Here is a 16085-nt window from a genome sequence, read left to right as displayed (position 1 = left end):
GAATGGAACACTTTCTGTAGATTTCTTGAAGCTAATGAAAAAGTCAGCTATCCCTCTGAACTGACCACACCAGACACATAATTCACTACATTAAAACGCTCTTCGATCTTTTAAGACAATCTTTTAGTAAGAATTGAACAGTTTAACATTTCCGAGATGTAGCTAACGTCAATGTTTGCTTGTTTCTTTATGAAAAACACTGGCTTAAATTTTGTTCTAGTCGCCATGTTTGTTTTGTCCGAAATGGTTCTCGTTAGGCAACGGACAAAAAACTCCATGTTTGTACAGAAATATTAACGACAGAAACTTTGTTTGTCGGTGAATATTGTGTTTTTCTGCTTAGTCTGTTTACGTTAACGCTGACTGAGAAAGTTGCTGCTAAGAAGCTACATAAACGCGATATTGCATTTTACCAAGTTTAGAGGTTACTGCAGCTATCGGCCACGAGGTCTGGCGCTGACGGGCCGGCTTTTGTGCTGCGTGCTGACGAAGTTATCAGCTAATCGAAGGGAACAACGCCGCGCCCGAGAGGGGCGTTCTCGGCTGCTGCAGGTGACGGGGAAGCCGTGACGTCAGAGTACCTGGGGGCGGGCGGGCGGCCGCAATCGATATGGGCTGCCGATTACTAAATAACCTTCCAATTAGCCCCACTGGGACGCTCCCGGGGGCGTGACACTGCGCGCCAATCCGATACTGCTCGCTTCTCCCCGCAGTGCAAAATATACGGCGCTGCAGGTAGCCGGCCGGGCCAGAGAATCGGTCTCAGGCAACCGTGACCGACATCCGCGCCACGTGCGCCAGTGCTCTGTGCCCCCACGCGCAGGACATCGGTCATACTGAAAGGTGGCCGTATGGGGTGAGTCATTTATCTTGACCACCCCAAACCCTGCTTATCAAGATAATGGGGTAACCACAGTAAAATAGTTATACACTACCGATTTTTATACACAGTTGATAAAATTATTGCCGGCCGGGGTGGCGAGAGGTTCTAGGCGCTACAGTCTGGAACCGTGCTGCTGCTACGGTCGCAGGTTCGAATCCTGCCTCGGGCATGGATGTGTGTGATGTCCTTAGGTTAGTTAGGTTTACGTAGTTCTACGTTCTAGGGGACTGATGACCACAGCAGTTAACTCCCATAGTGCTCAGAGCCATTTGAACCATTTTTAAAATTATTAAATATAAAACTGAATGAAAAGTCCATTAGTCGGCTGTAGCTATATTTATCCAAGTCGATTATAGACCTGTTTCGCAACTTTGAAGTGCGTCTTCTTCTATATATACCTCATATCGTGTAGGACCTCCGTGAGCAAGCAGAAGTGCCGCAACACGACGTGGCATACACTCAACTGATGTGTAAAGTTGTGCTGGAGGGAACTGACACCATGAATTCTGCAGAACTCTCCATAAATCAATAAGACAACGAGGACGGGGGGGGGGGGGGACTTTCTTGAACAGGCATTCCAGATATGCTCAATACTGTTCATGTCTGGAGAGTTTGCTGGCTAGTGGAAGTGCTTAAACTCCGAAGAGCGTTCCTGGATCCACTCTGTAGCAGTTCTGGACGTGTGCAGTATCCCATCGTCCTGATGAAATTGCTGAAGTCTGTCGGAATGAGGTAATCAGACAGGTTCACACAGGATGCTCATGTATATGTCACCTCTCAGAGTCGTATCTAGACGTATATCACTCCAACTGCATAAGCTCCACATTACTACAGCGCCTCAACTAGCATGAACAGCCGCGTGCTGACACGCAGTGTCTATGAGGTTGTCTCCATACCCATACACCTCCATGCGCTCGATGCAGTTTTAAAGGAGACTCGTCAAACCAAGCAATATGTAGCCAGTCATAAACAGTCCAATGTCAGCGTTGACGGGCCCAGGTGACCGTACAGTCATCAAGAGCACACGAGTGGGCCTTTGGTCCCGAAAGCCTATACTGAATGGTTCTCACGCTGTCATTTGTTGATGGCCCAACATACAAATCTACAGCAATTTCGGGAAGGATTGCACTTCTGTCACGCAGAAACGATTCTCATCAGACGTCGTTGATTCCGTTCTTGCATGATCTTTTACCGGCCGCAGTGATGTCGGATATTTGATGTTTTATGGATTCCTGATATTCACGGTAGACTCGTGAAAAGGTCGTAATGCAAAATCCCCACTTCATCGCTACCTCGGAGATTCTGTGGCCCATCTCTCATGCGCCGACTATAACAGCACGTTGAAATTCATTTAAATCTTGATAACCTACGATTGTAGCAGCAATAACTGATCTAACAACTGCGCCAGACACTTGTTATCCTATACAGGCGTTGGTGACCGCAGCACCGTATTCTGCCTGTTTACATATCTCTGTTTTTGAATGGGCATGCCTATGCCAGTTTCTTTGGCGCTTCAGTGTAAATACTATGTTATATGTTACAGAAGCAGATAACAATATCGCAGAACAACAGTTGGCGTGTCTAGGCAAAGTTCTCGGGGTATTGTCTGTTGCATGACATAGGCCGACAAGAACATATCTTAAACGGTGAAGTGGTGTCAGTTCGTGATTGTAACACAGACATGACGTTCATCATTAGTGACGTTCTTTTTATTTTATTGATGGAGGAGGGCTGAGAACTTTGCCTAGCCTCGCCAACTGCTACTCTGCGGCGTTCTATAACTATTCTCTCCACCATATGACATAGCATTTATATATACCAGAAAACCCAAGTTGAAAGTTTCGAAACCGGTTGTGTGAGTCTATAATAAAATAAATACAGATACAGCGGACTATTGGACTTCATTGAGTTTTATATTTAATAGCTTTAACATCTGTATTTAAAAAACTGTTTACTTTTTGAACTGTCAATCAATCATCAAAATCTAGCACTGCAGATATCACCCACGATATTTTCCTAGCTTTTTGAGAAGATGATGTATTCTAGAATAATATCTCACCCTGTCAACAGATATATCCTCAGCAAATCATAATTTGGATTTCAGAAGAGTTGCTCTGTTGAAAATGCTGGTTGCTCTTTCACTTTACAAACATGAAATACTAAAATAGTTCCAGTTGGTATTTTCTACTACCTACCTAGGGCGTTTTATTGTGTGTATCACAATATTCTCCTGGATAAATTCAAGTTTAATGGGAATAATGATATATCCAACCAATGGATAATGTAATATCTAATTAAAAAAATACACCAAGTTGTACTTAGTAATTCAACCAATATAGTTTGGGGACGTAATTCTGGCCGGGAAGAAATCATACATGGGGTTCCCCAGAGTACCTCAGGTCCATTATTTTTCCTTATGTATGTAAACGACCTTTCATCTAATATACAAAAGCAAAATTAGTTTTCCGCACATGACACGAGTATTGTAGTCAGTTTTATTGCATTATATACATAGAGAAACAGAAGAATTGCTAAACAAAGTACTTAAAAGCAATGTTGACTGGTGATTTTCGTAAGGTCTTACCCTCATTTTTAAAGAGACAACATTATCAGTTCTGCACATCCAGAGGTACTGCACGAAAGATAAGTTTGACACATGGTGAGGAAATAATAAATAGGATGGAAACTTTAAAATTCTTGAAGTGTACATATTGATGAAAATTTAAACTGGGAAAAGCAAGTTTTGGAAATTTCGAAACAACTGAATACAGCCACTTTTGCACTCATAACCACTGCAAATTTTTGGGAAGACACAAATTAGTAGGTTGATACATTTTATGTATTTTCATTCTAAAATGTCATATCTAATCACGTTCTGGGGTAACTCATCACCTACGATTATCTTGTAGACATTTGTTTAAGTAGTTGGGCAGTGTGACTCCTACATGACAGTATATTTATTCCTTCATGAAGATTGATGTAAATAATCCACTATAGTTCAAAAGTAACAATGATATACCTAACTACAGTACCAGAAGAAAAATGACATTCATTACTCCACATTTAAGGTTTTATTTTGCACAAAAGGGTTCAAAATGCAGCAGCTAAAGTTTTTGATCTTACCCAGTGCTATAAAAATGTCAAGGGCGAAGTAAAGTTTGAAAACTAACTGAAAAAGTTTCTCCTTCATAGCTCCTTCTATTCCATAGAAGAATTCCTGTTATTGTAATGTATAAAATGTGCTGGGTAGGAATTACCAACTTACATGTGTATATTAAAAAATAAAAAAAAACCTTTTAACTGTTCTGCATGTAGCCATATTTACAAATTAATGTGCAATGTGAATGTAAAATGACTTGTTCCACATCACCACGAATTATCGTGTTAAATAATCCGTGGAAGATGAAAGTAACATGATTTTGTCCAGTTGCAAAATAAAAAAACTTATCAATGAAATACCGTTTTTGTATCAGGGAAATATTAACAGAAATGATTGTCTTTTTTTCTATTTTTGTTCGTTACGGAGATATGAACAACGGGACGCCTTTTCTTAATAGTATGCTGTACTTTTTACTCCGTAATCCACTTCCTGGCTCGGAACACATTTTAATTATGCAGAAGTGCAGGCAGAATTTTAAAAGAATCATCTGGAAGCATCAATGTGGGATGCAGTGGGTTACGGAAGTAATGAGAACTGGTGAGATTCGTTTGAAATTCTCTAAGGCTTTACTGCGATAGAGAATACCACATTGGGCAGTATATTTGCCGAGGAATGAAAGTCTCCAAAACGGGCACTCACAGAAGTTGTACTGACAAACACAGGCACAAGGAAGGTAACTGTGGAGAACCATGGGCAACAGAAGAAACTCTTCAATTGTTCGACGAAAAAGGAGGTATAAAAATGTTCAGGGAAAGACGGAAACACAGCAGGTAAATAAGAACTGAAATAATCAGAAGGTATAGGAAAGCTAAGCCGAAATGGTTTCATAAAATATGACAGCTTATCAGGAAAGAAATGGTCAACCGAATCACCGATGCAGCGTTAGAAAGGTCAAGCCTTCGGTGAAATTAAGGTAAAAGGCGCAAACATTAAGTGTGGTAAAAGGAATTCCATTATAAGAAGAGCGAGCCATAAGTGCAAAGGGTACATTGATGGCTTGTACGATGGCGTGGAAATGTGATACACGAAATAGGTACCGAAGTGGAACACACTAGGGAACTAGTTTTAGATATGGAGAGTAACAAAGCTTTGGATGAAGTGCGATGAAATTAGGCTGTGGTGATAGATAACATTCCCTCGGAAGTTTCATAACCAATTATGGAAGTGCCAACCAAATTACTATTCAAGTTTATTTGTAGACTGTATGAGACTGGAAACTTACTGTCTTATTTTTGGAAAAGTATCCACGCAGTCCTGAGGATAGCAATGAATGGAGGAAAGAAGATTAGTTGTTAACGTCCCGTGGACAACCATTAGAGAAGAAGCACACGCTCTGATTAAGAGGGGGAAGGGAGGGAGGCGGGAGTGGAGGAACCATCCCGGCTTTTTCCTTGAGTAATAGGCTGGAGTAACGGTAAACTTATTTAAGGGCGGACGCATACTTGAACCGTCATCCACCTGACTGAGCGTCCAGCGAGCTAACCATTGCGCTACCTCGCTCGGTCGATGCTAGCAAGGACAGATAAATGCGAGAAATACCCCAGTGTCAGCTTAACGGATCATGAACCATGTTGCTAAAGAATAGAAAAGATAACTGAGGAATCTTTTAGGTAACGATGAGGTTGTATTCAGAGAGATAAAAGAACCAGAGATACTGTTCACAAGTTATGCATCGTAATGGAAGCAAGATTAAATGAAAGAAAGACATCGTCATTGGATTTGACGTCGTAGAGAAAGCGTTCGACAGTGTAAAATGGTACAACACGTTCAAAATTCTGAGAAATTTGGAGTGAGGTATAAGGAAAGACGATGAGCACACAGTATGTACAAGAATGAAGAGGGAACATTAAGAATGGAAGACAAAGAACGAAAGCCTCGGATTACAATGAATGTAAGACCTGGGTGCAGTCTTTTGGCTCCATGTTAAATCTGCATATAGCTGCATACAGACGTGCGAAATTTGACACGGAATTCAATGCGAGATGCCTTTAATAGGTTACACAACGAAACAATGTCTCGAAATTTGGTAGAAAACCCGAAGAAACTCTGGTCGTATGTAAAGTACACAAGCGGCAGGACGCAGTCAATACCTTCGCTGCGCAGTGCCGATGGCACTGTTACCGACGACTGTGCCGCTAAAGCGGAATTATTGAACGCAGTATTCCAGAATTTGAAACACGAACAACTGCTAGCATCAGTTTCCTAGAAGTAGATACCCCAGTGGTTGCCAAGCAACTCAAATCGCTTGATACGGGCAAATCTTCAGGTCCAGATTGTATACCGATTAGGTTCCTTTCAGATTACGTTGATACAATAGCTCCATACTTAGCAATCATATACAACCGCTCGCTCACCGATAGATCTGTACCTGCAGATTGGTTCAAATGGCTCTGAGCACTATGGGACTCAACTGCTGAGGTCATTAGTTCCCTAGAACTTAAAACTAGTTAAACCTAACTAACCTAAGGACATCACAAACATCCATGCCCGAGGCAGGATTCGAACCTGCGACCGTAGCGGTCCTGCGGTTCCAGACTCCAGCGCCTTTAACCGCACGGCCACTTCGGCCGGTCCTGCAGATTGGAAAATTGCGCAGGTCGCACCAGTGTTTAAGAAGGGTAGTAGGAGTAATCCATCGAACTACAGACCTATATCATTGACGTCGGTTTGCAGTAGGGTGTTGGAGCATATACTGTATTCAAACATTATGAATCACCTCGAAGGGAACGATCTATTGATACGTAATCAGCATGGTTTCAGAAAACATCGTTCTTGTGCAACACAGCTAGCTCTTTATTCTCACGAAGTAATGGCCGCTATCGACAGGGGATCTCCAGTTGATTCCGTATTTCTAGATTTGCGGAAAGCTTTGGCACCGTTCCTCACAAGCGAATTCTAATCAAGCTGCGGGCCTGTGGGGTATCGTCTCAGTTGTGCGACTGGATTCGTGATTTCCTGTCAGGAAGGTCGCAGTTTGTAGTAATAGACGGCAGATCACCGAGTAAAACTGAAGCGATATCAGGTGTTCCCCAGGGAAGCGTCCTGGGATCTCTGCTGTTCCTGATCTATATACACTCCTGGAAATGGAAAAAAGAACACATTGACACCGGTGTGTCAGACCCACCATACTTGCTCCGGACACTGCGAGAGGGCTGTACAAGCAATGATCACACGCACGGCACAGCGGACACACCAGGAACCGCGGTGTTGGCCGTCGAATGGCGCTAGCTGCGCAGCATTTGTGCACCGCCGCCGTCAGTGTCAGCCAGTTTGCCGTGGCATACGGAGCTCCATCGCAGTCTTTAACACTGGTAGCATGCCGCGACAGCGTGGACGTGAACCGTATGTGCAGTTGACGGACTTTGAGCGAGGGCGTATAGTGGGCATGCGGGAGGCCGGGTGAACGTACCGCCGAACTGCTCAACACGTGGGGCGTGAGGTCTCCACAGTACATCGATGTTGTCGCCAGTGGTCGGCGGAAGGTGCACGTGCCCGTCGACCTGGGACCGGACCGCAGCGACGCACGGATGCACGCCAAGACCGTAGGATCCTACGCAGTGCCGTAGGGGACCGCACCGCCACTTCCCAGCAAATTAGGGACACTGTTGCTCCTGGGGTATCGGCGAGGACCATTCGCAACCGTCTCCATGAAGCTGGGCTACGGTCCCGCACACTGTTAGGCCGTCTTCCGCTCACGCCCCAACATCGTGCAGCCTGCCTCCAGTGGTGTCGCGACAGGCGTGAATGGAGGGACGAATGGAGACGTGTCGTCTTCAGCGATGAGAGTCACTTCTGCCTTGGTGCCAATGATGGTCGTATGCGTGTTTGGCGCCGTGCAGGTGAGCGCCACAATCAGGACTGCATACGACCGAGGCACACAGGGCCAACACCCGGCATCATGGTGTGGGGAGCGATCTCCTACACTGGCTGTACACCACTGGTGATCGTCGAGGGGACACTGAATAGTGCACGGTACATCCAAACCGTCATCGAACCCATCGTTCTACCATTCCTAGACCGGCAAGGGAACTTGCTGTTCCAACAGGACAATGCACGTCCGCATGTATCCCTTGCCACCCAACGTGCTCTAGAAGGTGTAAGTCAACTACCCTGGCCAGCAAGATCTCCGGATCTGTCCCCCATTGAGCATGTTTGGGACTGGATGAAGCGTCGTCTCACGCGGTCTGCACGTCCAGCACGAACGCTGGTCCAACTGAGGCGCCAGGTGGAAATGGCATGGCAAGCCGTTCCACAGGACTACATCCAGCATCTCTACGATCGTCTCCATGGGAGAATAGCAGCCTGCATTGCTGCGAAAGGTGGATATACACTGTACTAGTGCCGACATTGTGCATGCTCTGTTGCCTGTGTCTATGTGCCTGTGGTTCTGTCAGTGTGATCATGTGATGTATCTGACCCCAGGAATGTGTCAATAAAGTTTCACCTTTCTGGGACAATGAATTCACGGTGTTCTTATTTCAATTTCCAGGAGTGTAAATGACCTGGGTGACAATCTGAGCAGTTCTCTTAGGTTGTTCGCAGATGATTCTGTAATTTACCGTCTAGTAAGGTCATCCAAGGTCAGTATCAGTTGCAAAGCGATTTAGAAAAGATTGCTGTATGGTGTGGCAGGTGGCAGTTGACGCTAAATAACGAAAGGTGTGAGGTGATCCACATGAGTTCCAAAAGAAATCCGTTGGAATTCGATTACTCGATAAATAGTACAATTCTCAAGGCTGTCAATTCAACTAAGCACCTGGGTGTTAAAATTACGAACAACTTCAGTTGGAAAGACCACATAGATAATATTGTGGGGAAGGCGAGCCAAAGGTTGCGTTTCATTGGTAGGACACTTAGAAGATGCAACAAGTCCACTAAAGAGACTGCTTACACTACCCTCGTTCGTCCTCTGTTACAATATTGCTGCGCGGTGTGGGATCCTTACCAGGTGGGATTGACAGAGGACATCGAAAGGGTGCAAAAAAGGGCAGCTCGTTTTGTATTATCACGTAATAGGGGTGAGAGTGTGGCAGATATGATACGCGAGTTGGGATGGATGTCATTAAAGCAAAGACGTTTTTCGTCGCGGCGAGATCTATTTACGAAATTTCAGTCACCAACTTTCTCTTCCGAATGCGAAAATGTTTTGTTGAGCCCAGCCTACATAGGTAGGAATGATCATCAAAATAAAATAAGAGAAATCAGAGCTCGAACAGAAAGGTTTAGGTGTTCATTTTTCCCGCGCGCTGCTCGGGAGTGAAATGGTAGGGAGATATTATGATTGTGGAATGAGATTTTCACTCTGCAGCGGAGTGTGCGCTGATATGAAACTTCCTGGCAGATTAAAACTGTGTGCCCGACCGAGACTCGAACTCGGGACCTTTGCCTTTCGCGGGCAAGTGCTCTACCATCTGAGCTACCGAAGCACGACTCACGCCCGGTACACACAGCCTTACTTCTGCCAGTATCTCGTCTCCTACCTTCCAAACTTTACAGAAGCTCTCCTGCGAACCTTGCAGAACTAGCACTCCTGAAAGAAAGGATATAGCGGAGACATGGCTTAGCCACAGCCTGGGGGATGTTTCCAGAATGAGATTTTCACTCTGCAGCGGAGTGTGCGCTGATATGAAACTTCCTGGCAGATTAAAACTGTGTGCCCGACCAAGACTCGAACTCGGGACCTTTGCCTTTCGCGGGCAAGTGCTCTACCATCTGAGCTACCGAAGCACGACTCACGCCCGGTACACACAGCCGAGTTCGAGTCTCGGTCGGGCACACAGTTTTAATCTGCCAGGAAGTTTCATTATGATTGTGGTTCGATGAACCCTCTGCCAAGCACTTACATGTGAATTGCAGAGTAATCAAGTAGATGAAGCAATGAAGGAAATAAAATAAAAGTTCATGAGTGTGAGTAAAATTCAGAGAGAAAGCATATCTATGTGCGAGTCGTTGATGACACAGCTATCCTCATACTAATGGAGATTTACAAGATTTGTTGAACGGAATAATACAAATCGTGGAGTGAGAGTGAATTGAAGAAATAGGAAAGTAACTAGGACATGCAAAAATGTGAAGTTAACAGCAAAATTGGGGAGCACGCGGAAGACGAAGTTATAGAATTCTGCTACGTTGGAAGCAAAATAGCACATGACAGAAGAAAACAGGAAGATACAAAGCTCAGACTACCACCACAGACATAAAGGACCTTTCTAACCAATAGAAGTCTGCTAGCATTAAACATCGACCCTCGTCTGCAGAATACATTTCTGCGAATATACATCTGGAGCACACCCTTGTGTGATGGTGTTTTATGGACGACGTTAAAAACGGAAGAGGAAAGAATCGAAGCGTCAGAGATGTGATGCTGTGGAAGGATGTAAAAAATTTGGTGAAATGATAAGAAAAGAGGAGGTATTTTGTAGAATTGTCGAAGAAAGGAACATTTGGAAAACAGCGACAAGAAGAAAGAACAGGCTGATGCAGCATGTGTTAAAATGTCGGAGAATGACCCGCGTGGCAGTGGATGGAGCTTTAGAGTGTTGAAACTGTAGTGGAAAACAGAGATTGGAATACATGTAACAAATAATTGGGGATGTAGGGTGTAAGTAACACCACGACATGAAGAGGCTGACGCGGGAGAGAAAATCATGACGGGACGTATCAAACCAGAGGACTCAAAAACAAAAATGAAGAAAAATGTAGCGAACAGCCTTTAGCCTACCACCTGTTTAACAAGAGGCAGGCTGAAGGCTGTTCGCTACATTTCCTTACAATATGAAGGCGCTGTTACTTAGTCCAGTCGCTTCGTAACTTGCGTATGGGCCTATATTGCGGAAATAATGTACATTCTGTGGTTCTTGTATCATATTTAAACACCTTTATACTACGTGATTATTATTAATGGAAACTACAGCTACAGTTTGACAGAAGTGTGGTGCGAGGATGCTGTTAGATGACGCCTGCAAGCCCTATACTTGAATTGTAACTTTTTAGTCGGCTAACGAGAAATTCAAAGTTTCTTCAGACCCAAAGGATAGTAAATTTTCTCCTCTTATTTCTGTTGTTCTGGTGCCCATGATGTCGTGTAGTCTCTGGCCGAACTCATTCTAAGTGACATGTTTTGTTCCGTCCTGCTAGTTTTCCCTGTGACAGCCATCAATGTAACATGACCATTTCTTGTGTTTTCGCATATCCCTTTGAGATGGAAATAAATTGTAGAATCTTTACTGCTATTGTGATTTTTATAAGAAACATTAAACACTGTAATGTATCCTGGACTTATATTTCCTTTTAGTTATAATCGTCAACCAGACTCCTTTCAAGATTTGTGTGTAATAATTAAAAATATAAATAAAATACCCAAAATTTACTCACAATCTTAACTCAGATTTGCATATACGTCCAGAAAACATGTCATCCCCATCGGATACTAATAAACCAAAGAAATTGTTTTTAATGTCAAAGAAATGAAAAACAGTGTTTACCATACAAACTGATTCCTTTTTTTTTAAGAAAAAAAGAAATAGTCGCCGAATTTCGTCATTTAGGCAAGTCCCGTGGCTGGAACAACACAGTGAGTTTAATCTACAAAAACGCAAGAGTGCAAGCAATTATCGCGGGAAGAATTTTTCCAACTAATGAATAACAGTGGGTTTCTAAAAATTATGCATTATGTATGGGACGTAAAACTAGCAACATCATGGAGAAGCAGATATTGAGCAGCAGCATTAATTGCTGAACCAAATTTCAAAATGATTAATTATTAACAAAAATGTAGATGTCATTGACTGTACAAACTTTTTGTAATCTTTCATAAGCCCTTTGCAGTAGGAATTCCCATTTTAGATGTTTCGAAAACAAATCTTATTGACTTTCATTATTAATACATATTAGCCTATCTACTACCAGTGGGGACAATGTGATCCCATAAGCACACTGGAAATATATATCACTCTTGTTTTGAATACGATAATTTAATAAATGTTTTGAACACTATTTGAATGACTTTCTCCCTCTAAGCCAGTCGCATCCGATGATGTTTTGTTCATGTTCCTATTTACAGTACGTTAAAATTTATTCGTCGTCTTTGCACTGAATACCACTGGTGGCAATATGACCATGATTTCAATTGTTTTTTTTCTTTCTTGAACGCAGCTATTATGAAAAGAGAATAATGACTGTTACCTTGAAAAGCTGTTATACAAAACACCACCAGCAATGAAAATATCATTTCCCGCTTATTTTTAACTTATTATTAAGGTTTCTTTTCAAGGTTGTTATTGTACCCTTCTCAGTACCACTCGCGTTACCATAAGCACACTGTAAATACAAGGTATGAGGAAGGGCAGCATCAGTCGTAAATTTTCAGCCGGTTTATTCAGATTGATTTCAGCTACTGTTTAGCTATCTTCAGTACTACATGAATAAAAGAATATAATGAGAATCAGGCATTAAAATATAAATTAAAACAATATAAAAATACGTCAGCTCTGAAACCGTAAATTTGCATACCATTTGAATCTACGTCATGACGAATCATCGTAAATAAAATCGCACATGTTACCACTTGACATTACAGATAACAAACAATTAAACTGAGTTTGCTGCTTATATTTCCATGCATTTCTGAGTGTGCCGAGCGCTGGGGTGCACACAGTCCTTGTGAGGGCAATTGACTGGGAAGTAGCAGCTCCGGCCACAAAAACTGACTAAAGTCTTGAGAGCGGTCACATGCCTCTCCATATCCGCATCCAGTGATGTACACATCGGCTAGGAATGATAAAGCATTCGGTCGGTACCATTGGGCGTTTCGACGCCTGTCCAGATGGAGTTAAGTTTTATTTAAAAAAATTGTATGTAATAGGATTGCATAAAATTACAGTCGCATCCTTAGATACAAAACTAAATTTACTAATTATGTTAGAAGCAGAAGGAAGAATTCACATGTATTTGGTGTAGACTGAAGCACTAATAACATTTGCTTTTGTATATAAACGAAAATCAATGCTAATATTCAAAAACAAGTTATACATTGTTGATAAATATTACGTTCAAATCATAATTATCTCTTTCAGCTCGACTTGCATTATGAAAAGTTACTTACATGGTTGTCATGCATAAATCGTCTTACGATTTCAAAGAGCTTCAGCGTACAAATTGACTTACGGAAACTTTGTTTACTTATCATTCTTTTACTTGGTTTGGAGTTAGCAATAATACACGTGCATGCACTGTCATTGGCTACTGGAAAAAATGGCTTGGTTCTTGATCTACGAATTTTGTTCTCTCCCAATGAGCCATTGCACAGCACCACATAAAAGCTCCAAAAATTGGGTATTTTTCGTTACTCAATGCCACATACCACAATGAGCAATGTGGCATGGGGAGATCTCCAATAACAAAATACCTCTATTTTCTCAAGGAGTTCCTAAATTCTGTCCTTATACCCCATATATAGCTTCTTTAGTTGCGATGTCAAATCATGAGGGTCATGTGCAGTGTCAACAAGATGTGCAGAAAAATTTGATTTTGCAACTATAGCTCTCCTTTTTAAAGCCACATGCTCACAAAATTTACTATCAACCATTCTCTCAGTTCGCTCTACATAACAGGCATTGCGGTCAGGACAATGAAATTCATGTACTCCTAATTCATAGAGAAAGTGAGTTTTGTGTATGTTATTAGCTAATGGAATGATCGAGGAAGCAGCCCGGTAGAGTTTTGCGTAGGGTACAATTTAACAATCGCTAACACTTGATATAAGAATCATAAAATAGGGTTGCATACGTGGAAGAGACCTCTGTAAATCGGAAGATTGATTATACAGGGTGATTTTTTTCCGCCGTGTACAAAATCTAGGGACTGATTAGATAGGATACGGAACAGAAAAGATCTAATGAACTTATGTCCGGAAACGCATGGTTTCCGTGCTAGAGACCATTTATTCCATCATACTTTGTTGCAGACACTGCGATCTAATACGCGCTGTACCACGCAGCCACAGTTACAGTATGCATCCTTTCCTCCGATCGGGTGTAAGCATTGTTTCCCCCTAGAGGGTGATACGTCATGCCATAGCGCCTTCTCTTGCGGTGGTAATGTTCTGTCCGATTCACTTCCCTTGCTGTTTCACCTTGCAGTGGATGTGATACAGTGTTGTACACAATGGTTCCGTTTTCGAATTTAGAGCTTGTCGACATGGTGTATACTTACGGAAAGGCATATGACAACGGGCGGCGGGCAGCAAGGTTGTATCAGGAGCCGCCGACAACAACCACAGCATTCAGTATTTGCAGCTGAGTTTCGCCGTTTGCCTGAGATTGGATGGTTTCAGGAAGCAGGTAATCATGAAGGGCGTATCCGAAATGTTTAGTCATCAGACTTGGAGGAAAATATGATTAACAATGTGGAAGGCGACCGCCGTGTCAGTACCAGGCAGTTGTCCGTCAGTACAGGGTAAGCCGACGACCGTGTGGAACACTCTCCATGACAACTGTTCCTGCCCTATCACTTACAGTGTGTGCAAGGCTTACTAGCGAAAGGCTTTCCACATCGGGAGCAGTTTGTCACTGGTTTCTTCACCAGACAAACACGATAACGGGATTTGTGTCATCCACCTTACTCACAGATGAAGCCACCTCTTCAACTTCCTTAGCGGTCATCTGTAGGATGGTATGCAGAACCCCTGTGGTACGATGGCAGTGGATCATCAGCATCAGTGCAGCCGGTATGTGTAGGCCGGGATTATTGGCGACCGTATTTTAGGACCAGTCTTCCTTCCATGTCGCCTAAAAGGCCGGAACTATCGGCATTTCTTGCAGGTGACTTTGCCTCCTCTGCAGTTTATGATTCGTAGGATTATGTGACTGCTACATGGTGGTGCTCCAGCCCACTTCGCCGTTAACGTCCAGACGCATCTCATCGTGTCTTCCCTGGTCGAGGGATCAGACGATGGGGCGCTGTTGCACGGCCTTCTCGTTCACCGGATCTCAACCCATGCGATTTCCTGTCATATGGCCATCTCAGAAGTATCGTTTATACAGAGCGCATTCCAGATGTGGAGATACTGGAGCTGCGTATTCATGCTGTCTTCGACACTTCGGATGCAACATGGCCGATGTGATCGTGTGAGATACAATATGCTACGGAGGATACACGCATGCGTTGAGGCTGTAACACCATAGCTCTTATGCTGTACGGATTTATTTTGCTTTTGTTTTATTTAATGTTACATCGTTGAGCTTCTGTAAATATTGCTTGTTTGAATCGATAACATAAAATTGTATACTCCATTCTTTGTTAATACTTTGATGTCATGATTTGATTCTATGCAATGTAGTATATCTGTCATTTATATTCTTCGTCTCATTTGGGGTGAACAAAACTTACTGTACATAATTGTAATTTCTGTGTGAATAATTTTTTGTAGAAATGTCAATATGTGCAAATGTTCTGTTTTATTTAATGTATTTTTTTACTGTTATGTAAACTGCTGACATTCACTTAGGATTCTTAGTTATTCTGTGTGTAAAAGTTGTTGTGGTTCCCCTCGGGAACGAAACTGTGTAGCGCGCGCAAATTGTGGTTGGCCAAGGTAGAAAAGGTGAAACAAGAGTCAGTCGGGGACGAGCTACCAAACTGTGCACTGCCATGTAAAATTTGTATATTGTGCTGGTTCCGAGAGAGGCTTTTCTGCTACTTTCCAATGCCTCGGATGGATGGATAAATAGATGGAACGCTTCTGGAATTGGTATTCATCATCGCCACCAAGAAGGGCCAGAGTCCAGCAATTCCGCCTGCGAATCTACATACCAACATGCAGTTGCCACCACATTGCGCAATCACTGTAACGGAATACTATAATGATGTACAGTGAAGGATCAGCTTCTGGATGTTTTAGTGTGCACAAATATAAGGTAACTTATAACTGAATTTATGTACCTACCTTGATTTTTTCCCTATCACAACACCTCTCAGGTTCCTCTCCGTTTAAACTAAAGTGATTACCGAGTGTCCCTACTGAAAGAACATTAAGGACCAGTG

The sequence above is a fragment of the Schistocerca piceifrons genome, chromosome 1 (assembly GCF_021461385.2).
Source record: "Schistocerca piceifrons isolate TAMUIC-IGC-003096 chromosome 1, iqSchPice1.1, whole genome shotgun sequence".
Classification (NCBI taxonomy): Eukaryota; Metazoa; Arthropoda; class Insecta; order Orthoptera; family Acrididae; genus Schistocerca; species Schistocerca piceifrons.
This window is presented reverse-complemented; position numbering follows the sequence as displayed.